This window comes from Palaemon carinicauda, chromosome 10 (assembly GCF_036898095.1).
Source record: "Palaemon carinicauda isolate YSFRI2023 chromosome 10, ASM3689809v2, whole genome shotgun sequence".
Taxonomy (NCBI): Eukaryota; Metazoa; Arthropoda; class Malacostraca; order Decapoda; family Palaemonidae; genus Palaemon; species Palaemon carinicauda.
The window spans coordinates 66,028,362-66,053,732 of record NC_090734.1 but is presented as its reverse complement, the minus strand read 5'-3'; the positions used below and the strand labels follow the sequence as shown (position 1 = coordinate 66,053,732).

At 37.5% G+C, this 25,371-nt stretch overlaps 1 protein-coding gene across 2 annotated transcripts in view; it reads left to right on the top strand.

Moving 5' to 3' along the window:
* Positions 1 to 25,371, top strand: part of LOC137648623 (vesicle-fusing ATPase 1-like) — a 451,093-nt gene that overhangs the window by 415,321 nt on the left and 10,401 nt on the right. The gene's annotated exons all lie outside the window — the stretch shown is intronic.

The window sequence follows — 25,371 nt, the reverse complement described above, 5'->3', positions numbered from 1 at the left end:
TACTGGGCTATTTTCCCTGTTGGAGCCCCTGGGCTTATAGCATCCTGCTTCTATCTATCTATCTATCGATCTATATATATATATATATATATATATATATATATATATATATATATATATATATATATATATATATATATATATATATATATATATATATATATATATATATATATATATATATATATACAGTGGAACCTCTACATATGAATTTAATCCGTTCCAGAACCAACTTCGGATGTCGAAACGAATTTTCCCATAAGAATACATTGAAATAGGATTAATCCATGGTTGAGCCCAAAAACTTATGATAACTTCTTAATAAACTACCACACATAATTTTCCCATGAGAATAATGAACACTAAATTAGATAATAGACATGTAAATAAGAAGAATTAGCAAAAAGGATAAATAAGAAACAGGTTTTTAGCGTCACTTTACCCTAGAAACTCCAGCGCAGGTGTTGTTAGTCTTGCTACGCAGAGAGGAGACGGACGGGCGGCGAGGAGGTAGAGAGGTTAACTACAATAAACGTAACACTACCGTAACTTATTCTAACTTACACTAAGTGAACTTTAACATAACTTAGTTTATTTTTTTTTATTTTTATATTTTATATTTTTTTTTACATTTTCTCTTTTTCTTTTTGATGATTACGTAATTTTAATCACTTTCACTCTCTACACTTAAAATTTACTGAATTTCTTTCGCTTCACTCTTTTCCGTTTTCTTTGTTTCACTTTCTTCCGCTTCACTCTTTGCCATTTTCTTCGAATCACTTACATCCTCTTCATCACGAGTTCGCTTCGCAGTTTTTTTAAAGAAATTATCGAAAGATAATTGCTTGGTACGGCTTTTCAGAATGTTTCGAAAGTGAGTAGGCAAACATCATCGAATTGAGAAACTACACGACAAACCTGCAATTTCTTTGGATGGTATTTGTCGATGAAGTCGACCACGTCTTGATATTTTCCTAACACCTCTTTTATATGCACCGAACCTAACACATGTTCTACCTCCTCTCTCCCTTCCTCGTCATCACTCATGTGCTCCAACGTAGCATGGAGTTCCTTGAGCTCATCCATGGTAAGTTTGTCATGATGTTCGGCGACGAGTTCCGTAACGTCATCTGCGTCGACCTCCAGACCCATGGACTTGCCAAGGGGTACGATTTTCTCTACGGCTTCCGCTGCACCGACCACGGGATCAGGTTCGGGGTCAAAACCATCGAAATCTCGGGGAGAAACTGCATCAGGCCACAGCTTCTTCCAGGCAGAATTGAGGGTCCGTCGAGTTAATCCCACCCAAGCCTGATCTATGATCTTCAAGCAGTGCACGATGTTGAAGTGGCCCCTCCAAAATTCACGCAAAGTTAAGTTGGTGCTTTGCGTGACATTAAAGCACTGCTTAAATAAGTGCTTGGTGTACAGCTTCTTAAAATTAGAGATGACTTGCTGGTCCATGGGCTGGAGGATAGAGGTGGTATTCGGTGGAAGATACAGCACCTTCATGAACTTGAATTCATCGAAGATATCATCTTCAAGTCCGGGGGGGGGGGGGTGATCGGGTGCATTGTCAAGGCATAGCAGGCACTTTAAAGGCAATTTCTGTTCATGAAGATACTTCTTCACAGAAGGGCCGAAAACTTGGTTAACCCATTGCACAAAGAATTGCCTAGTGACCCAGGCCTTCGAGTTGGATCGCCAGAAAACATGAAGCTGATCATTATCGACGTTGTGTGCTTTAAAGGCCCTAGGGTTCTCTGAATGGTAAACCAGTAAGGGCTTGACTTTAAAGTCCCCGCTAGCGTTGGCACATAGGGCAAGAGTCAACCAATCCTTCATTGGCTTATGCCCAGGCAATCTCTTCTCTTCGGCAGTGATGTAGGTTCGACTCGGCATCTTCTTCCAAAACAGCCCGGTTTCATCACAATTAAACACCTGCTGCTTTACGCAGCCTTCTTCCTGCACGATCTTTTCGAAGTTCTTGACAAAGTCAGCTGCAGCTTTTGTGTCCTCACTAGCAGCCTCTCCGTGGCGAACAACTAAATGAATCCCGGACCATTTCTTAAATTTCTCGAACCAGCCACGAGATGCCTTGAAATCATCTGAGGAAAGCTCGGTTGAACTCTCCCCAGCATCACCCCCAGAGCTCTCCTTCAAGTCCGTAAAGATGGCGTGCGCCTTCTCGCAGATGACGGTCTCGGTGATGGTGTCGCCAACGATCTCTCTGTCCTTAATCCACACTAGTAGAAGTCGTTCCATCTCTTCTATGATAGGGGTACGGCGTTTGGAAATTATGGTGATCCCCTTAGAAAGTTTCACTGCTTTAGTAGCTTCCTTCTGTTTAAGGATTGTCGAGATTGTCAACATATTACGGCCATACTGTTTAGCAGGTTCACTCACACGGACGCCACGCTCATGTTTTTCAATAATTTCCTGTTTGATTTCTAAAGAAAGCATTTCCTTCTTCCTTTTCTCACCACTACCACAACCACTGGCAAAACTAAGCCTTTTAGGACCCATACTTTACGTAAATTACCGTTAAAGGATGCACGTAAAAAATCACGATTAAAACAGAGTTAATAGCAGAACGCACAGTGCACAACCGCAAGAAGCCGACGAGAACAGAGGACTGACCCAAGCCGCGCTAATTGAGCGTCCCTCCGAGGTCGATGTGCTGCCTTCTATCGGCGGAAATAAAAAAACACTTCAGGCGCTATGAGCACCGACTACGAGTACGAGTATTGATTACCTCGGGTGTCGAAAAAAACATTCGGGTGTAGAGTCGGAACGTGTTCGAATTGTACTTCGCGCGTCGAAAAACTCGGATACAACCGGTACGACGAAAATTGCTTACTTCGTGTGTCGAAATAAAATTCGGGTGTAGAGTCAAATATTTGCTCGAATTTTACTTCGGATGTTGGAAAATTCGGATGTAGATACGTTCGGATGTAGAGGTTCCACTGTATATATATATATATACTGTATATATATATATATATATATATATATATATATATATATATATATATATATATATATATATATATATATATATATATATAGTTTAATATTTATATTTATATATTATATATATATAAATATATATACAGTATGTATATATTTATATATTATATAATTATATAGATATAAAAATATATATATATATGTATATATATATATATATATATATATATATATATATATATATATATATATATATATATATATATATATATGTGTGTATATATATATATATATATATATATATATATATATATATATATATATATATATATATATGTATGTATGTGTATATATATATATATATATATATATATATATATATATATATATATATATATGTATATATATATATATATATATATATATATATATATATATATATATATATATATATACATGTATATATATATATATATATATATATATATATATATATATATATATATATGTGTGTGTGTGTGTGTGTGTATATATATATATATATATATATATATATATATATATATATATATATATATATATATATATATATATATATGTATATATATATATATATATATATATATTTATATTTATATTTATATATTGTCCTCCTATGCCTATTGACACAAAGGGCCTCAGTAAGATTTCGCCAGTCGTCTCTATCTTGAGCTTTTAATTCATTACATCTCCATTCATCATATCCTACTTCATAGTCCTCACCCATGTAAGCCTGGGTCTTCCAACTCTTCTAGTGCCTTGTGGAGCCCAGCTGGATGTTCAGTGAACTAATCTCTCTCGTGAAGTGTAGTGTGAAGAGCATGCCCAAACCATCTCCATCTACCCCTCATCATGATCTCATCCACGTATGGCACTCGAGTAATCTCTTATAGTTTCATTTCTAATCCACTCCTGCCATTTAACTCCCAATATCCTTCTGAGGGCTTGGTTCTCAAATTAACTAAATATATAGGAGATTATCATTGCCATACCATGACTCATGTCCATAGAGTAACACCGATCTCACCAAACTGTTATATAGTCTGATTTGTATATGTAATTTCTGGCGACTTGATTTCCATATTTCACTTACCCTAGCCATTGTCTGATTTGCTTTTTTCAATCTTTCGCTAAACTCTAATTCTAAAGACCCTGTATCAGAGATCATAGTTCCTCAATACTTAAATGATTCTACCTCATCCTTCCTCCTTCCAATGATATTTCATCTTCCATTACATACTCCGTTCTCATCATCTGTCTTTCTTCTATTTATCTTCAGCCCAACCTTGTGATATTTCATGCATTCTGGTAAGCAAGCTTTGCAAATCCTGTGGTTTTTTGCTAACAAGGAGAGCATCATCAGCATACTCTAGGTCTGCTAAATTCCTATCATCGATCCAGTTCAATCCATCTCCACCATCTCTGACTGTTTTACACATTACAGAATCCCTTTGAGTACTCTGCTGTTCACTAGAAATCAATTTGATAAAACTCCATTAATATTAACTTTGTACTTGCTATGCTCATAAACAGACTTAATCAAATTTACATTTGTAAGGGGAACTCGGTAATAACGCACGACTCCACAAAATTTGCTGGTCCACACTATCAAAGGCCTTTTCATAGTCCACAAATGCCATCAAAAGGGGATTTCTATGTTCTATGCATTGCTGTACAACATGTCTCAAAGTGAAAATTTGGTCAGTGCAACTTCTACCTTTCCTAAATCCTGCTTGTTCATCTCTCACATTTTCATCAAACTTACTTTCCAGTAACTTTAGATAAGTATACTATATATTTTAATAGCAACGGACGTAAGTGTTATACCTCTGTAATTATTGCAGTCAGTCAGGTCTCCTTTTTTTGCTATTTTCACCAACACTCCTAACTTCCATTCATCAGGTTTTGCCTCTTCTTGCCACATTCTACAAAATAATCTTGTAAGTAGTCTGGGAGTCACTTCATTTTCGGTCAGTATCATCTCAGCAATTGTTCCATAGTGTCTAGGGGCTTTCCAACTCTAGTTTTTTAGAATCGCTTCGACTTCAATCACACTGAATTCATTCATGGACACACAAAGGTCTTCATCATCTTCAGGTATATCAATCAAATTATTTCCTTCATATCTCCTATTCATAACCTCACTAAAGTGTTCCATTCAATGTTGTCTTTCTTCATCTTCTGTTGCTATAACAGAGCCATCTCTCTTGTTGATGGGTATATGCTTCTTCTTTGCCCCAGTTGAGATTTCTTTAATAATTCTATGTGGAATTCTTACACCATAGCCAATTCCTGAATTCAGAGCATAGTCAGCCTCATCTGCTTTGCTGTCTAAATATTCTCTCCAGTCATTCCTGGTTTTTCTTTTGACCTCACTATCAATACTGGAATACTTAGTATGCTCTACCTTGCAATTTTCATCACTTCCTCGAAAACTGTCAACAATCAATTTCTGTCTTTGTCTCCTTTTTACGGTATCCCAAGTACCATTTGATATCCTAATTGCGTGTCCCAAGACTTCACTACCAATTGACTGATATATGTTCTTAATATCACACCATTCTTTATTAATTGTCTGTTCTTAGTCTCTTAAGGTCTCTAAGACTGCAAATCGATTCCTTCATTCAATTGCAAATGTTTCTCTGCGCTCTTCTTCTAAAAGATTACTTACATCAAACCTAGATATTCTATCTATCATTCTGTTGGGTGCGTTCAGTTTTAATTTCAGTGTAGCAATAAGGAGCTGGTGGTCACTAGCACTATCTGCACCTCAATAGCTTCTTACATTTCTCAGAGTCCTCCTCCTCCTCTTTATTAATGGCAATGTGATCTATCTGATTTTTGTAATTGCCATATGGTGAAGTCCATGTATACTTGTGGATGTTCTTGTGTCGAAAGAGTACCTCGAATGACAAGATTGTTTGCTGAACAGAAACTTATGAAATATGCTCCATTTTCATTTGCAACTTCACCAAGACCCTCAACACCCATCACATTCTCTATCCCTTGATAATTTCTTCCAACTTTAGCATTTAAGTCGCCAATCACAATTTTCATATCTCTCTCAGGGATCTCATCTATCACATAACAAAAAGAAACACAAATGCCCAGTCAATCTCATCAGTGTGCAGTTAGTCAGTTACCTGCCCAGTAGGACGCTACCTTTACGTCTGCAGAAGTCTATGTCATTCACCTTTCTCGTGAATAAACCATCACTCAGCTATGGTCTGTCTCTCGTTCCTCACAAGTGGTGACCCATGGAATTTCCCTTAATGGACTTATAACGGCGACCTCGAATATGATGGTTTTGGGCTCATTACGGCGCAAAACTAGTTTTGTGTTCTGGCGTTACAAAGCAGTTTTGCCACGGCAATTTACGACTACTTGACTGCTTGGAGCCCCTATTCCGTTCACGGACTTACTATGGCTTTTCACTGAGTTTCGAAGTGTGAGAACAGATGGTAGACTCAGATGTCGACAGTATCTCGCCCCTCGCAACCGAGGGGCACGGCACGATCGTCACGCAACTGACAGAAATGGCCATTCAGGTGTTGATGGGATAGAAGCTACAGTTACCTCCATTCACACCAGACACATCAACAGGGTGGTTTCAATGTGCCGAGTCCCACTTCAAGTTGGTCAACATCACCTACGAAGTAAAAAAGGCCGACATGGTGATGGTGATACAAACGAAAGACGCATTCAGGAAAATATCCTCCTGGCTGAAACAGAGGTCGGAGCCCATGAAATACGGCGACCTGAAACAGAAGCTGACAGAAGTCTATGATCTACCAGTAACCTTGAGGGCCCAGGGCGCCCTCAACCCCTCTCGGCGACACCTGTCCTACAGTAACCTTGGACGAATTGATGGACCTCCTCCAGCTGGACAAGCTTGACAGCAGTGGCTGACCCAAGTATATAAGCCTGTCGAGAGAGATCTTCCTCCGTCTTCTTCCCCAATACCTACGTATTCATTCCCCACTGCAACGACAGCATCAACATCACCAGCAGCAACCACAACAGGAGCAACAGTATCAAAGAAAGGACCACTTCCATAAGAGTCCCGACCTACCCAGGTGGTGCTACTTCCATCGCGTTTGGGGGAAGAGGGCGCAAAAGTGCATTCTACCATGCTCCCACCCAAAAAATTAGGTGGGCAACCACGTCTACAAGCAGCCGTGGAACCAGTGAAGCCCAACTACATGGCTTTCTACATCAACGACGCGAACTCAGGGAAAAGGTGGAGTTGGTGCTAGTGTCCACGTACCCGCCTTCGAAGAGTGACCATTGCCTCTCATCAGAAGACAGGGCTGCCCTGATTGCCGTAAACGGCAGCCCCGTCACTTGGTACTTGACAAGGACATTGAAAATATCCATCATGGGCCAGGACTACAGCTGGCCTTTCCTGATTGCCGACGTCAAGGTGCTTCTCCTGGGCGCCGACTTCCTCGCCCACCACAGATTGCTAGCAGACGTGTGTCACAAACGACTCTTCGACCAAGATACCTCCTGGTCCCACCACCTCTCCTGCTGGCCCATCCTGCCCAGGGTGTGCTCCGTCACGCTACGAGTATGGCCACCTGCTGCAGTAATTCCCCGACAATCTCCAACTTGAGCTTTGTCAACTGGAAGGGGTTCCTGCCAAACACAGGATATACCACACATCATGATGACCGGCCCTCCTACCCACTGCAAATTCGACGTGTTCCACCACAGAAACTACAAGACGCCATGCTCCTTCCTCGAGATGGAGTGCATGAGAGTCTGCAAAAAAAATGTCCAGCCCATGGGCCTCCCTACTTCCCATGGTCAAGAAACCAGACAGCAGCTGGATACCTTGTGATGACTATAGGTGTCTGAATCTGGCTCCGACGCCAGACCACTACCCCCAGCTCAACATGCAGGATCTCACCGTGGCTCTCCACGGGGCCACTAATTATCATGCTCCAATTATTGTAAATACAAACAATGGTCCACCTTTGCAGAGATCGCCACGATGGAACCTTGACAAGGCAGACTGGAATAAATTTTGGGAGCTAAAGGAAATTGAAGGGAGTGCAGAACAATTTGAAAGTGTATTTTGTGCCATAGACTTACTGAATGGAACTCTACATACAGCAGGAGTCAGTTCAATTAAAAAAAAAACAGGGTTATTCAAAGGGCGACCAGTCCCCTGGTGGTCTTCAGAACTAACTGCCTTGCACAGAGCCACAAGAAAATCTTTGACTCGATTGCATAGGCACCGCACAAAGGAGAACTTAATGATATATGAAAAATGTAGAGCACAGTTCTGTCGTGCCATTAAAGAAGCTAGGTGCCAGTCTTGGGTGTCTTTCATTTCCTCCATTGACAGTAGAACACCACCATCTTCTGTGTAGAGGAAAGTAAAAAAGATAGCAAGCAAATTTACCACCAACCCACCATGAGTGTTGAAGGTGGTCAGTATGTGAATGAAGCAACTGAGGTTAGCAATGCCCTGGCAGATCAGTTCTCAAATGTATCATGCAAGTAAAATTTTGCAACTGGAAGGGAAGAGTCATACAATTCTTCTTTTACTGAAAGATAATATGATCCTGCACTTACCACTTGTAATGATACAGCCCCTCTACCCAATGGAATTCCATATGCAATGATTAAACGTACCTATTAATACCAAGTTTATTTATTTTAAGGATTATAAACAGAATATGGTATGATCATAGTTATCCAAGTGTTTGAGAACTAGCCATTATTTTAGCCTTTTTAAAATCCGGTAAGGATAAATTTTTAGCAGCAAACAATTGACCAATTGCATTGACATGTTATTTATGTAAGATCATGGAGAAGATGGTCAATGCAAGACTGATGTGGTACCTGGAAAAGAAGGGTATTTTATCACCTATTCAGTGTGGATTTAAAATAATTCACTCAACTACTGATGTTTTGATACGAATTTAGTCCTCTATTTGTGAAGCCTTTGCTTCCAAACAGCACTATGTAACAGTGTTTTTTTTAGACACTGCTTGGAGATATGTTATACTTAAAACCATTCATAATTTGGAATTACAAGGAGGGCTACCATTGTTCATTCAATCATTTATTCCACATAGATTTTTTCAAGTGAGTTGGGGAAGCTCTATCAGAGAGGAAATGTCAGGAAGGAGTTCCCCAGGGTAGTGTGGTTTAGTATAGCCCTATTTGCATTAGCCATTAATGAGATATCCTCAGTCATTCCTCAAGATATTCTCTCAACACTATTTGTAGATGATCTCTCCATATCATTTGCTGGTAATAGTTGAGAGAAAACTACAACTTTCAATTGACAAAATTATTCAATGGGCTGATATGGATGGGTTTGAGTTTTCGACAAGCAAAACTTCTGTTGTCCATTACTGTCGTATTCAGGGAGTACATCCAGACTCTGATGTATGCATCAAGGGTCAACAGATCCCATGTGTAATTGAAGCTAAATGTTTAGGATTGATATTTGATTGCAGGCTTACATGTGTTCCTCACTTGGTCATTAAAAGCTAAATGTCTTGAGGATCTGAATCTTTTAAAAAGTATTGTACTATACACCATAGGGAGCAGACCACAAAAGTACAGTGATGCCTCAGGATACGAAATTAATCCGTTCAAGATGCGGTTTCGTATCCTGATATTTTCGTACCCTGAGTCGCGTTTTACATGTAAATAGCCTAATCCGTTCCAAGCCTTATAAAAAGTCACCTTTTCTTTCATAAACACGCTAAACTGTAGTAATAAACATGCATTGCAGCCATTTCTATCATTCAATAATTAACACAACCGTTAAAAACAGCCTAATCCATTCCAGAAACCACTATGAGATTATTCAGTAATGTACGTAGTTATAGCCAAGTTATCCCCCCCAAGCCCAAAGAAAACGGTCCGTTTTCTTTACTACGGTACGATACTGTATAAAAGTTACGGTACTGTATGTACGTAAAGCATTTAGATCAGTGAAGGTGTATTGTTACTGTACCTGTACGTACACCTAAATTAATGATTGATACTGTACCTGTACACTCTGAAAAAAAGGTTACAGTTAATTAGTGTAACAAAAAAGTTGAAACTTACCTTTTGATTGAGACGATGTCCGATAGCGAAGTCGCGGCAGAGGAGGATGGCATAAGGCAGAAAACGTAACAAGTGACAGACTACGTACAGTAATTTACACACTTAACACATTAACACTTAAACTTTACGAAATAAAAAAATGGCAGAAATAATTAACACTTAACATTACGTATGGAAAACTATAAAATGAAAGAAAAAATTACTTTAACACTTAACGGTAACATAAAACTTAAAATTGAATTTTTTTTTTTTTGCTTTTTTATAACTTTACGTTTTTCTTATTTTCTAAATCTCTTCTACTTCTTCATCTCTTTCTTTTTTCTGTTTCTTTTCTTTACTTTCACCTTCTAATTCTTCATCCCTTCCTCTTTTCTGTTTCTTTTCTTTACTTTCACCTTCGTCTTGGCCTACTAATACCGCTGGCCTCTTTAATAAGAAACTATCCATTGAAGCTAGTTTCTGCCTACTTTTCAACACATTTCTAAAATGCGTTAGGCAAACGTCATTGCAGTGTTGAAGCGCACGGTTGGTATAAACTTTTTCTGGATGTTCCTTTTCGACGTAGTCTGCCATTTTATGGAAACATGCAAGAATTTCCTTAATGTCTGCCGTTTTCAAAGGTGCATCATCCTCCTCATCACCGCTAGAGAACTGCTCTTGAACATCACTCACTTGCATCGTCTCCAACTCCTTCAAGTCGTCCGTCGTCAACTCCTCGTGGTGCTCCTCGATAAGTTCATCGATATCTTCCGCGCTAACTTCCAGCCCCATGGACGTACCAAGATGTACGATGTCAGCCACCTCAGACTGCTGAATTGGTTCAGGATCGTCAACGATCTCGGCTTCTCCTCCAGGCTTCCCGAACCCCTCGAAGTCTCGTGCAGAGACAGCATCAGGCCACAGCTTCCTCCAAGATGAGTTTAGGGTACGCCTCGAAACTTCCTGCCAAGCGAGATCGATGAGTTTGAGGCATATCACGATGTTGAAGTGATCTTTCCAAAATTCACGCAGAGTGAGGTTTGTACTCTCTGTGACTTGGAAACATCTCTTGAAGAGATGCTTCGTGTACAATTTTTTAAAATTAGAAATAACTTGCTGGTCCATGGGCTGGAGGAGAGGGGTGGTGTTAGGCGGTAGATACAGGACCTTTATGAAGGAATACTCGGCCAGAAGATATTCCTCGAGGCCAGGAGGGTGAGCTGGAGCATTGTCCAACACCAGCAGACATTTCATAGGGAGGCGGTTTTCTTCCAAATATTTTCGGACAGTCGGACCGAAGCAGACATTCACCCAATCAATGAACAGTTGCCTCGTTACCCAGGCTTTTGCATTCGCCTTCCACATCACGGGAAGGTTCTCCTTAATGACTTTGTGGGCTTTGAAGGCTCGGGGATTTTCTGAATGGTACACCAGCAGGGGCTTTATCTTGCAGTCCCCACTGGCGTTTGCACAAAAAGCAAGGGTAAGCCTGTCCTTCATAGGCTTATGTCCGGGTAGCCTCTTCTCCTCCGCCGTGATGAATGTCCGACGAGGCATTTTCTTCCAGAAAAGCCCAGTTTCGTCGCAATTGAAAACTTGCTGCGAAGTGTAGCCTTCCTGCAGAGTCAACTCGTCGAACGTTTTAACAAAGGCTTCGGCAGCCTTCGTGTCCGAGCTGGCTGCCTCCCCATGCCGTACCACTGAATGGATGCCAGTCCTTTTCTTGAACTTCTCAAACCACCCACGAGAACCCTTAAACTCTGGGGGTTCCTGCTGGATGTTCCTTCTCCTGCTCCTTCTTCGGCCTGAGCACGCACGAGATCACCGAAAATGGCGGAGGCCTTCTGGCAAATTGTAGTCTCAGTGATGGTGTCTCCTGAGATCTCTTTGTCCTTGATCCACACAAGAAGCAGCCTCTCCATCTCGTCATGCACGTGCGTTCTCTTGTTGGAGAAAATAGTGACGCCCTTAGAAGGTGTTGCTGCTTTGATGGCCGCCTTCTGCTTCAGGATGGTGCCTATCGTAGACGGATTCCGGCCATACTCCTTGGCGATCGCACTTAAACGCATGCCAGACTCGTACTTTTTAACGATTTCAAGTTTCGTCTCCATCGAGAGCATCGTCTTCTTCTTCTTTCCTTCGGCAACATTCTTGGGACCCATGGCTACAGTAATACGTAATATAATACACTACGTAACGTTATATACAGTCTATGTATAGTAAACACTAATACAGTACAGTGCACAGTAACGAAAGTTTATTAACGATAACACGTGGCGTACGAATGTACTGTATATTAACACAAAGTCAAACAAGCGAAAGCACACAACACAATGTCTGTTAACGATACCGCGGTCGGAACGAAAAGAGAGAGAGAGAGATGAACGCCCGTGCGTAGGCAAGCTGGGATAGTTGCCGACCAATAGGAAAGCAGGATCTTATGGCGTCAGCTAGCGTCTGAGTAGGGAGATAACCAATGGGTGAGCGGGAGGCTGTAAGTGAGTCTACCCAAGTTCAAAGTCTGGCGGCGCGCGCTTTTTAAAATTACTCTCGGCGAAGAGTTGGGATCTCGTAAGGTTTTCGTATCCTGAAATTTTATCCGTATCCTGGGGCATAAAAATCTTCTAATCACTTTTCGCATCCTGAATTTTTCGTAAGCAGAAACTTTCTTATCCAGAGGTATCACTGTATTTTGAAATTACACACTGTCTTAATTTTTAAAAAAGTTAAGTATGAGTGTGAAATATACTCCTCAGCCACCCCAAGCCAATTAAAGATATTAGATTCTATACATCTTGCTGGTATTAGATTTTCCACAGGAGCTTTTAGAACTTTGCCTATCCTGACCTTTACCAAAAGCCTTCTATTTTTTGGTATTGGGTTAGGTTGCAAACTCTTCCTAATTCTTTAGGCTTTCAGACTGCAAACTTTGTAAGGCATTGCAGATATTTTGAGTTACACCTAAAACCTCTCAACCTTATGGTTTTCAGGTAAAACAATTAGTAAACAGTCTTGTTATAACTATAAATAGAGCTCTTCCATTTATCACCATCTACTCCATGGAAATTACCAGATATATCTTTTTGTAGATATTTTCTTGGTATAAAAAAGAACATGACTGAATTAGGAGCCAGGTCTCTTTTTATGGAACATGAGGAAGAACATAGGGAATCGACTTTGATAAATACTGATGGCTCCAAATCTGATGCTGACATTGGATTTTGAGTATATAGTAGTTCTTTTAACTGTAGAGGTGGACTTCCTCTAATATCTTTCTTATTTAGTGCTGAACTATATGGCATACTAAACGCTATTGAAAGAGTAGTGTTGGAGGAGGATGGTAATTTTACAATTTTTAATGATGTCTTTCAAGCTTTAGAACTTTTTAATTCCAGTAGCCCTTTAATTTTGAAGATTTTAAAATGGCTTTTTATTATTGGACTGAGAGGTTTAACAGTTCAATTTTGCTTGGTTCCGGCACACGTAGGTGTGTATGGAAACGAGAAAGCAGATTTACTAGCAAAGAATACTACAGCTGAGTTGCGACCAGGAAGGTATCCCATTCTTTGTAATGATTGTTTACCTAAAATTAAGAATTTGATTTCTAATAATTGGGAACAGTATTGGGATAGTTTAGTTAAAAATAAGATGCAAGAAATAAAAAAATGTTATATCACCCTGGAAATATTACATGATGCCCTGAAAGTGGGAGACTACTCTTTGTCATCTCCGCATGGTCACACTCGGTTGACACATGAATATCTACTTACTGGTCAATACCAGCCATATTGTGACAATTGTTTGGTATCGTTGACAGCGAGGCATTTGTTGACCGAATGCCTGAGAAAGAAATAGATATCTGTTTGAGGCTAGAGGTGGGGATGGCAGGTTCATTCTTTTCAAGATTCTTGGACATGATGTGTCCTATCATTCTAGCTGTATTTTTAGCTTTACTTCAGAAGCAGGTCTTCTGAAAGTTTTTTAACTTTTAAAATGACATCTTTGCTTTTATGGTTATAATTGAGTATTACTTTAAACTTTATTTATAATTAATGATATTAGCATCAATTACCTTACATGTCAGGATGCCAGAAAACCTCAAATCAATAGACCAATCGACATCGGGGATGGCAGCACGCATATGTTTGGGTAGGCACCATACCTAAAGGGTGCGAAGTAGATTCACTTCACCAGGAGAGCCGTTTGCCGCAGGTTGTAGGAGAGTGATACTGGTCGTTTCCCTGAGGGTGAGCCTTTTGGTCCCCCAGCGTTTGTTGAAAGAGTGGAAAAAGTTTTGCTACGTGGGTAGCCGGTGATGGAGGGTACTGTTTCAGGAGGTATGATTTAAGGGCGTCATACTTTATTGTTGTGTGTCCGTGCTCGCACAGCCAATTGGAGATTTTCGGGAAAGTCTTCTCGGAGATAGCCTTGAGAACGTAATCGGCTTTTGTGCTTGACTGAGTCACGGGAAACGACTTCAGCTCGCTGGAACCAGGCGAATGCTTTTCTGCTGTCTAAGGACGGTAGTTTCATTGATGGGCCGTTGATAGTAGAGTCAGTGTCGGAAGACGGCATCATCAAACAATAAGACACAGCAGTGAGGGGGAAAGGCAGAAGGGAGCTGGTCACTCCTCTGTTCACCAGTGTGAGAGCGAGCAGTTAGGTGATAACTGAGAAACGGCATAATTGCAACTGACTTTATTTCGATGCAGTGCGAGTATAAATACAAGCCGTTCCAAGCAAGAACAGCACAAAAATTGAAACACAATGATTCAAGTACTTACAGGAATAGACAGGTTATCAGTGCGAGGGGAGAGTGGTAATGATAATGTAAAAAAAGAACAGAAATACTGTAACAGTGTACAAGCATGTCATACACGTGCGGTATAATAGCCAAAAGAGCCCTTTCTATCATCTTGTATCTTAGCCTCAATGATGATAAGAAAATCGAAGATAGAATCATCCATGTCTGAATTCCAGTAGATTGAACACAAATAGAAGTTGTTATGCCTGCCACAAACTTTTATTACATGAATCTCATGACATCCACGTTTATAGCAGGACTTATAAGAAGCAGGGTACTCAGTCCTAATGTACACTGCCATTCCCCTAGGTATGGTATCCCATTTCAAAATTATTGGCTTCTTAAAACCAGTTATAAGGAGCTCAGATGAATGTTTCATATTCAAAACCAAAGTTACTGTCTGGATGCAATTGTAAGGTCTTGAATATTTGCATGAAGATCACAAATATTGCAATACAGTAGACGGCATTGACGAAATCTAGGACGTACTGGTCCTGGATTTCGCTCAATGTTTCCAGACAGCATAAGAAATAATGGTAATAAAAAGATATATCATACTTAAAATCAAAATTAACCAGTGATAACAAAAACAATATGTACAGAAATATAAATAAAGTGATTGATCAAACCATAGACATTAGAAATAGTCAGAAAAACTGGTCAACATGGAGGAGCTGATACATCATGCAAGGCTTAATACCTTCCAGGATAGCCACTTCAGCTGGATGAAGGACAGTAATGATGGTTTTGAAAAGAAAAAGAAAAGGGAAAAGTCAACCTGTTGATAAACCAACGTGGCCCTTCTATTAAGCCTGACCAATACACCATTTCAAAAAGATAAGTGGAAGGAAGAAAAAGGTAGAATAGTGTGCCTGAGTTTACCCTTAGGCAAGAGAACTCTAACCCAAGACAGTGGAAGACCATAGTACAGAGGCTATGGCACTACCCAAGACGAGAACAATAGTCTGATTTTGGCGTGTCCCTCTAGAAGAGCTGTTTACCAAAGCAAAAGTCTCTTCCACCGTTACCAAGAGGAAAGTAGCCGCATGCGGATATTGCATCAACAAATACATACATACGGTATTAGAAGGGCTAAGTATCATAGAATACTTGAATGTTGCAGATAAAGAGATATTTTGAGTCGTATTGGTAAAAGTTGGAAGGAGGGCCTATAAGATCACGAGTAATTATATTGGTCGAAAGAAAGTTGGAGAGAGGAGTGTGCGCTCCAAGATATGTACATACAAATGAACAGGAGCAAATACAACCTCTTCACAGTTGGTCAACAAATGGATGAAGAATATCCCAGTAGTATAGGATGTAGATAATTTGTATAATTTTCCATGGCTTTAATAGGCATTACAAAGAATAAATGTAGAAAGAAGAAAAGGTGTGAATCGCCATTATTTATCGTTTCCCCATTATATTTTCCCCACAGGGTTCCCACTTGGTGGTCTCCCGTTGTGTGCGGATATATATATATATATATATATATATATATATATATATATATATATATATATATATATATATATATATAAAATATATATATATATATATATATATATATATATATATATATATATATATATATATATATATATATTATATATGTGTGTGTATATACATATATATTTATATGTATATATATATATATATATATATATATATATATATATATATATATATATATATATATATATATATATATATATTTACATATATATTTATATATATATATATATATATATATATATATATATATATATATATATATATATATATATATATATATAGTAGGGTCCCGAATTAAGCGTGTTCGAATTACACGATTCCCCTTTTCCGCGATCGCTATTTTTCAAAAATAAATTTTCTGTATCTGCGAGGCTGTTCAAAGTTCGTGAGTCAAGCACTGGAAAATGTATCAAATCTATTGTCTTTTTAAGTACATTAGTAGCCCTAAATACGGTGATTTATAATAAATGTTACAAAACAATATTAACATTACATTTCATTAACATAATTTCATAATGAATAGCCTATTTAAGGATAAAATTCCACATCAACAATGAAATCAACTGTTAACTGTGCGAGTCCAGCTGACAAAATGTAAACAGAAATGTGGTTACGTTCTCGGCAATCTTTATCTTTCTCCAACCTTACGATAATTGTAATGGTAGTGTTAATGATGGTATATTAAAGCATTATTTTTGTTTAGTACAGTGTATTTAAAAGCCTTATTTTTCCCTCTGGGCGTTCAAGGTTTTCACGAGTAGACTGGGTTCGTTCATCGGCAGTGAATAGCCTAAACTTCGGTAACGAGTCGTCAATATTTTGTCATATTTTAAACAGTATACATTTGATTTGCAAACATTGGTTTTGTAGAGTAGACGGTAAAATAAAATCTAGAGAGAGAGAGAGAGAGAGAGAGAGAGAGAGAGAGAGAGAGAGAGAGATTTGATGGCAGAAATCCCCCCCTCTCTCTCTCTCTCTCTCTCTCCGTAAGAAATAAAACCATAGTTCACATATGGCAACTTGAGTTTAAGAATGAAATTAACATGAATATTGTTAGTTGTGGCGATCAATTCCTCGCTTCAGGGAGAACACGAAACAAAAACACGACATTCAATTACAACAGCTGATTCTCTCTCTCTCTCTCTCTCTCTCTCTCTCTCTCTCTCTCTCTCTCTCTCTCTCTCTCTCTCTCTCTCTCTCTCTCTCTCTCTCGTTATACAATACTTACAAATAGATGAAAAAACCAAAATCGGTTTTCTTGAAGTGTCAATTAAATACAAAACGAAAACATTATACCGTGTATACATCCATTTCAATCATAGCTTAAAATACGGTAACCGATTTCGTCCGCAAACCACTATTTTTTAGGAAACACCATTCTATTCCAGAAAATTTTTACTCTTTAAATGTCAATTGCGCTATAATAAAACATGTACTTATGTTGTTAAATTTCGGGTGTGTTTTAAAAATCGAGTATTGCTAACTTATTTTTGTTTTACTTTTGGCTGTGATCAGATCAGCTGATGTCTAGCTTCCGCGCGAATACAATAACAAAGAATTGTTTACACCATTTCTTAACTTATTCAAACCATCTATACAGTTAATATTACATAAACACCAATGTGTTATAACCTATCATATTTATTGTTTAGTACTTTAAAACCATCTCTCTCTCTCTCTCTCTCTCTCTCTCTCTCTCTCTCTCTCTCTCTCTCTCTCTCTCTCTCTCTCTCTCACACATCGAACGTTATAACGGTAACCTAATTGTTCGGTGACTTTAAAAATAGGCCTAGTACTTTCTTCTTTTACCTTTTTTGCATATGGATCCATAATTGAGGTGGGTACAAGTTGACTTATAACTGAAGTTAGGAAAAGTATTTTGGATATGGAAAGGACAATTATCTTTCGTAACAGTTTAGAATTATCGTAAGTTATCACTGTCAATAGCGGCAGTTTGCTATTGTGGATTAAACGCATAAGGAAAAAAAAATTTCCAGCTTTGCTACGAATTTAGGAATTTATATGGATACGGTAAGTAAAATATTTGTAATAACATAATGTTTACTAAATGTTTGTAATATCATTAGTTATGACTTAGATCATGTGTGTTTAATGCATTCGTTTGTTTATTATGATCGAAGATGGAGCGTAAACAAATGGAAGGTTTCCGTTTCAGGCGGCATCATAAAGAAAAACATTTCATAAATGGCATTCATTTCATTTATTTGAAAGTTCTAATAAAAAAATAATTAGAACATTGGTAATAACAAATTCAACATATAATCTATACTTGGTAAAATTGCTGTCAATTCAAAAACACATGTATAAATGCTCTGTTTCTTCGTTGTGATCAGAGATAAACGTAAACAAAACATTGGTTGTCGTTTTCTATTGTGCTTTTTAGCGTGTTTAGGAAACGCATGATATAAAATCGCCTTTATTTTGATAATTCTGGATTTTCAATCATACAACAAGCTAGTCTATAGAGTGATGGTTTTGCTATTCACCAGCTGTATTATACAATAGATATGACAAACATTAAGATTTGTCTGTATTTTGGGTTGTGTTATAACGGGAAATATATGGTGTTTACACCTATCCTGGTTGTAATTTTAACCATTTTTCAAGTTATTAGAACTTTAAAGTATATTAAATGTTTTATTTATTTACAAGAACAATTTGATATTATAAAGAAATACAGTATAGTACAAAGAAAGTATTGGAAATGGGTAGTAAACATATTTGAATAGGCAAATTGCTGGTTGCCATGGCCGCAATGGAATTATTTCTGTTAGTTGTGTTTCGAAATTCGCGATTTTCCATTTACACAAGGTCATTAATCGACTAAATTCTCGCATAATTCGGGACCCTACTGTATATTGTGTGTGTGTGTATATATATATATATATATATATATATATATATATATATATATATATATATATATATATATATATATATATATATATATATATATATATATATATATGTCAGACTAAATCCAAATCATTGGCTAGATACATCAAAGGTTAAACAGTTCCTTATGATATGCAGTGCCTATCTAAGGCAAGTGACTCCTGCCGGTCCATACTAATTATAGTAAGATCAACCTCCAGGCATCAGGAGTAAAAGCCAAAGAAACAGTTTGTCGATCGCCTCAAACCCAATCCATCAACCCTGCTGCCAGTGACTTCATCGAGATTGGATAGAAGATAAATAGAAGAAAGACCGAGATGATAACAGAGTATGCAGTAAAAGATGAAATATCATTGGAAGGAGTATGGATTAATGAGGTAGAATCATTCAAGTATTTAGGAACTATGATCTCCAATACAGGGTCGTTTAGAGTTTAGTGAAAGATTAAAAAATGCAAATGAGACAATGGCTAGGGTAAGTGAAATTTGTAAATCAAAATGCCTGAAATTACATATGAAAATCAGACTATATATCAGTTTGGTGAGATGGGTGTTACTTTCACCAAACATTCAGCTGGGCTCCACAAGACACTAGAAGAGTTTTAAGACCCAGGCCTGCATGGGTGAGGACTATGAAGCGCAAAGTAAGAGATATTGAATGGAGAAGTATTGAATCAAAAGCTCAATATTGGAGATGACAAGTGAAATCTGACCGAGGCCCTTTGCATCAATAAGCGTAGGAGATGATACATACATACATACATACATATATATATATATATATATATATATATATATATATATATATATATATATATATATATATATATATATATATATATATATATATATACACAGTATAGATAGATAGATAAATAGATAGATATAACAAAAACTGGGTGATTATTTTACTTGAACTATTCTGAAACCAACCTCTTGCTTCGGCTCTTAGTCAGGGGATACGAGCAAAGCACTGAGAAAAAATACTGGTTATTGAAATAATACACACTTTACAAAAATAAATATATTTTGTAAGATGTTAACAATTCAACATTAACTCCAAAATTAAATCACTTGAAATATAAATCATAAGTAGACCTGAGAGTAAGACAATAAATGATACTCTATAAAAATTATACGATCACCCTTTTCACTGGAAATTGATTTATGAAAAATATTTAATTTTGATAATTGATGAAAAAGTTGACACTTTAACACTATTGAAAAAATTTTTTTACTTACATTACTTAATCCTACGTGAGTGGAACTCATCTTACGAGCTGGCTATACATCTTTTGAATACACAAATAAAATATGTTATTAAAATATTCTACTTTCATGAAGACCAGCTTCGTAAGATAGCTCCCCAAAAAATATTTATTCCAGGCCCGAATCCACCGATTAAGCCCGACATAAATAATCTGCAACCACGTTCTATTTACCTGATATATGTTTTACATTAATACATGGTTCCAAACATAACGACCATCTAGTTAACCTTTAACTATTATTCTTCATATTAACAAAAGTTAAAAGATTGCGATCCAAGTAAACTGTAATTCCTTCATTCTGTGGTCTGTTTACGTAAACTTCAAATTTCCTAATCGCTGTGATTATTGCTAGTAGTTCCTTTTCAACTGTTGAATAACCCCATTGATGCATCTTCAGCTTGAACGACTTGAAGTCAACGGGGTGAAGAATTCCTTCCTTACCTTCTTGCAATAAAACAGCTCCAATCCCATTGTCTGACGCATCCACTTGGATAAGGAATTTCTTGTTGAAATCCGGTGCTTGCAGTATCGGTTTTGAAGTTAATATGGCCTTTATCCTGTCAAAAGATTCATGGCACTCGCTGGTCCATACAATTTTTTTTTTTCCTGGGGCAAGTCAAATCAGTCAAGGGAGCGACTGCAGCTGAAAAATTCGGGCAAAACCGTCTGTAGAATTCTGCCATCCCTAAAAATTGTTGTAATTGCTTCCTCGTTGCGGGGTGTGAAGTTTTCCCTATTCCTTAGACATTAGGGGCTACCGGGGTTATTTGTTTTCTTCCGACCTTAAATCCCAAGTACCGAACTATTGCCTTTCCAAATTCGCTCTTCTCCAGGTTAATCGTCAGGTGTGCTCCTCGAAGCTTTTGAAATACAGTACCTTTTCTAGGATTGGGAGATGTTCTGCCCAGGCCAATGAATATATTACTATATCGTCCAGATATACGCCTACTCCTTCAATCGATCCTGGAAAGGTATCCAGCACTTTTTGAAAGGTAGTTCATGAGACCAAATGGCATAACTGTGTATTGATATAACCCAAACAGGGTTATAAAAGCTGATAACAATTGTGCGTTGTCGTCCAAAGGAATTTGATAATAGCCTTTTAACAAGTCAATCTTGAAGACGAACCTCGCTTGTGCAATGTTGTCGAGTAGTTTGTCTTTGAGCGGCAATGGATAATTATTGGCCACACTGATCGAATTCAACTTTCGAAAGTCCGCACACATCCTGAAAGATCTTCTGGTTTTTTCACGAGCAAGCATGGAGAACTGTAAGAGCTAGAACTTTGTTCGGCTAATCCATTTTGTAACAAATAATCAACTTCTTTTCTCTCATGCCTTCTCGATGATACGGCGAAAGTCGATAAGCGCGTTGTTTGAACGGTCTTTCCGGGGTTTTAAGGTGTATCTCATGCCTCACTTAGTTGGTTCGTTTCAGGACGTCTGAGACAATTTCAGGGAAAATTTTAATCAATCGGCTTAATTCTTTGGTAAGAAAACCAACACCTGATATCCTACCGCTAACTGTCTGTTCTTACTTTTCATATCAAACCTTTTTTTCATTTTTCCTTGCGTTTTCAGGTTTTCGAGGGAAAACTTTCTTTTATCCCCAATCCTTTTCCTCAAATTTTTTACGTATTTTCCATCCGTTTCCTCTCGATTTTTCCATTTTTCTGCCAACATTTTAATTGGTCCTCTTACTTCTCGTCCAAACACCATTTCATTTGGGCTACATCCCATACTTCCTTGATAAGCATTGCGTACCTCACATAACATCAACGGTAGTACGATGTCCCATTCATTTCTTGTTTCGTTGCAGTACTTGGTTAACATATTCAATAGGGTTTGATGAAATCTCTGTGATGCACCATGTATCTCCGGGTGATAGGCAGTAGACAGTTGTCGTCTCATATCCAAGTTTTATTACGTCCTGAACAATTTTGGTGTGATATTTGTTCCTCGGTCACTCTGAACGATTTCCGGAAAACCAAACTTAGTTAAAAAAGTCTAGTAACTTCTCGGCGATTACTTTTGGCACTGATGTTCCTGACCGGTATGGCTTCTGGGTATCTCGTCACTGGGCACATCAAGGTTAACATATATTCTAGACCTTTCTTCGTTCTCCGTAACAGTTCCAAAATGTCAATCATTACCTTGCTGAAGGGTTCTCCTCGCACGTCGGTCGGGTGTAAGGGAGCTTTTTTATGTACTCGTTAGGCTTTTCCAGCCATCTGACAAACGTGACAGGCATGGCAAAACTGGCTAAAATCCTTATTCATGCCAGGCCAGAAAAAGCAACGCATAATCTTCTCCGTCGTCTTTCGTATTCCCATGTATCCTGTCTCATGCACTATGGCGATCACCTGTCTTCTCAATGGTGCGGGAATCAATATCTGACGGTATGTCCCCCATTCAGCATTCCTAGGGATATCGGCATGTCTATGCTTTTTCATAAGCAATCCATCCTTATGGTAATAACAGGTGGGAGACTGCTGCAACCTCCGTCTCCTCTACCACACCGGTACAATAAATCTGTTAACATCGCATGCTTCTGTTGCAATCCCATTAGCTTTTCTGACTCACTTTTCTACTTTCAACGCTGATTACTCAATTTCTTCCAAATCCATTGCTTTCTTGTTTTCCTGTTCATTCATCTGTCATTCCTCTCCTCTCGGACTCTCGTGAAATAAAAAGTAATTCTTTAAAATTTACATAAACAAAACTGAATGAATCTACAATTAAATGAATGACGAAAGTCTTATGTAATTAACATACATTACTTAATCCTATGTGAGTAGAACCCACCTTACGAGCTGGCTATACATTTCTTAAATGCTCAAATAAAATACGTTAATAAAATATTCTACCTTCATGTACACCAGCTTCGTAAGAGTGTATATATATATATATATAATATATATATATATATATATAATATATAATATATATATGTATGTATGTATCTCTCTCTCTCTCTCTCTCTCTTCATCTCTCTCTCTCTCTCTCTCTCTCTCTCTCTCTCTCTCTCTCTCTCTCTCTATTTTATATGTATATATATATATATATATATATATATATATATTATATTATATATATATATATATATATATATATATATATATATATATATGTATGTATGTATGTATATATATATATAGAGAGAGAGAGAGAGGAGAGAGAGAGAGAGAGAGAGAGAGAGAGAGATTATATATATAGATATATATATATAATATATATATATATAATATATATATATGTGTGTGTGTGTGTGTGTATGTATACAGTAGGGTCCCAAATTATGTGAGAATTTGGTCGATCAATGGCCTCGTATAAATGGAAAAAATCGCATATTTCGAAACACACAACTAACAGAAATAATTCCATTGGGGGCCATGGCAACCAGCAACTTGCCTATTCTAATATGTTTACTACCCATTTCCAATACTTTCTTTGTACTATACTGTATTTCTTTATAATATCAAATTGTTCTTGTAAATAAATCAAACATTTAATATACTTTAAAGTTATAATAACTTGAAAAATGGTTAAAATTACAACCAGGATGGGGTGTAAACACCATATATTTCCCGTTATAACACGACCCAAAATACAGACAAATTCTATGTTTGTCATATCTATTGTATAAGACAACTGGCGAATAGCAAAACCATCACTCTAGAGATTAGCTTTTGTTGTACGATTGAAAATCCAGAATTATCAAAATAAAGGCGATTTTATATCATGCGTTTCCTAAACACGCCAAAGAGCACAATGGAAAACGACAACCAATGGGTTGTTTACGTTTATCTCTGATCACAACGAAGAAACCGCATTTACACATCCGTGTATAGGTTAGTTTTACCATCGACAGCAATCTTACCAAGGATTGATTGTATGTTGATTTTGTTATTACCAATGTTCTACCTAATTTTTCTTAGAACTTCCAAATAAATGAAATGAATGCCATTTATATAATGTTTTTCTTTATGACGCCGCCTGAAACGGAAACCTTCCATTTGTTTACGCTCCATCTTCGATCATAATAAACAAACGAATGCATTAAACACACATGATCTAAGTCATAACTAATGATATTACAAACATTTAGTAAACATTATGTTATTACAAATATTTTACTTACCGTATCCATATAAATTCCTAAATTCATAGCAAAGCTGGAAAACTTTTTTTTTTCCTTATGCGTTTAATCCACAATAGCAAACTGCCGCTAATGACAGAATGATAATTTACGATAATTCTAAACTGTTACGAAAGATAATTGTCCTTTCCATATAAAAAATACTTTTCCTAACTTCAGTTATAAGTCAACTTTTACCCACCTCAATTATGGAACCATATGCAAAAAAGGTAAAAGAAGAAAGTACTAGGCCTATTTTAAAGTCATCGAACAATTAGGTTAGCGCTATTACGTTCGATGTGACAGCGAGAGAGAGAGAGAGAGAGAGAGAGAGAGAGAGAGAGGAGAGAGAGATGAGAGAGAGAGAGGAGGAGAGAGAGAGAGAGAGAGAGAATGGTTTTAAATGTACTAACAATAAATATGATAGGTTATAACACATTGGTGCTTATGTAATATTAACTGTATAGATGGTTTGAATAAATAAGAAATGGCGTAAAACAATTCTTTGTTAACGTATTCGTACGCGCATAATCTTGGTCAGCTGATGTGATCACAGCCAAAAAGTAAAACAAAAATAAGTTAGCAATACTCGATTTTGAAAACACACCCGAAATTTAAAAACATAAGTACATGTTTTATTATAGCGCAATTGACATTTATAAGA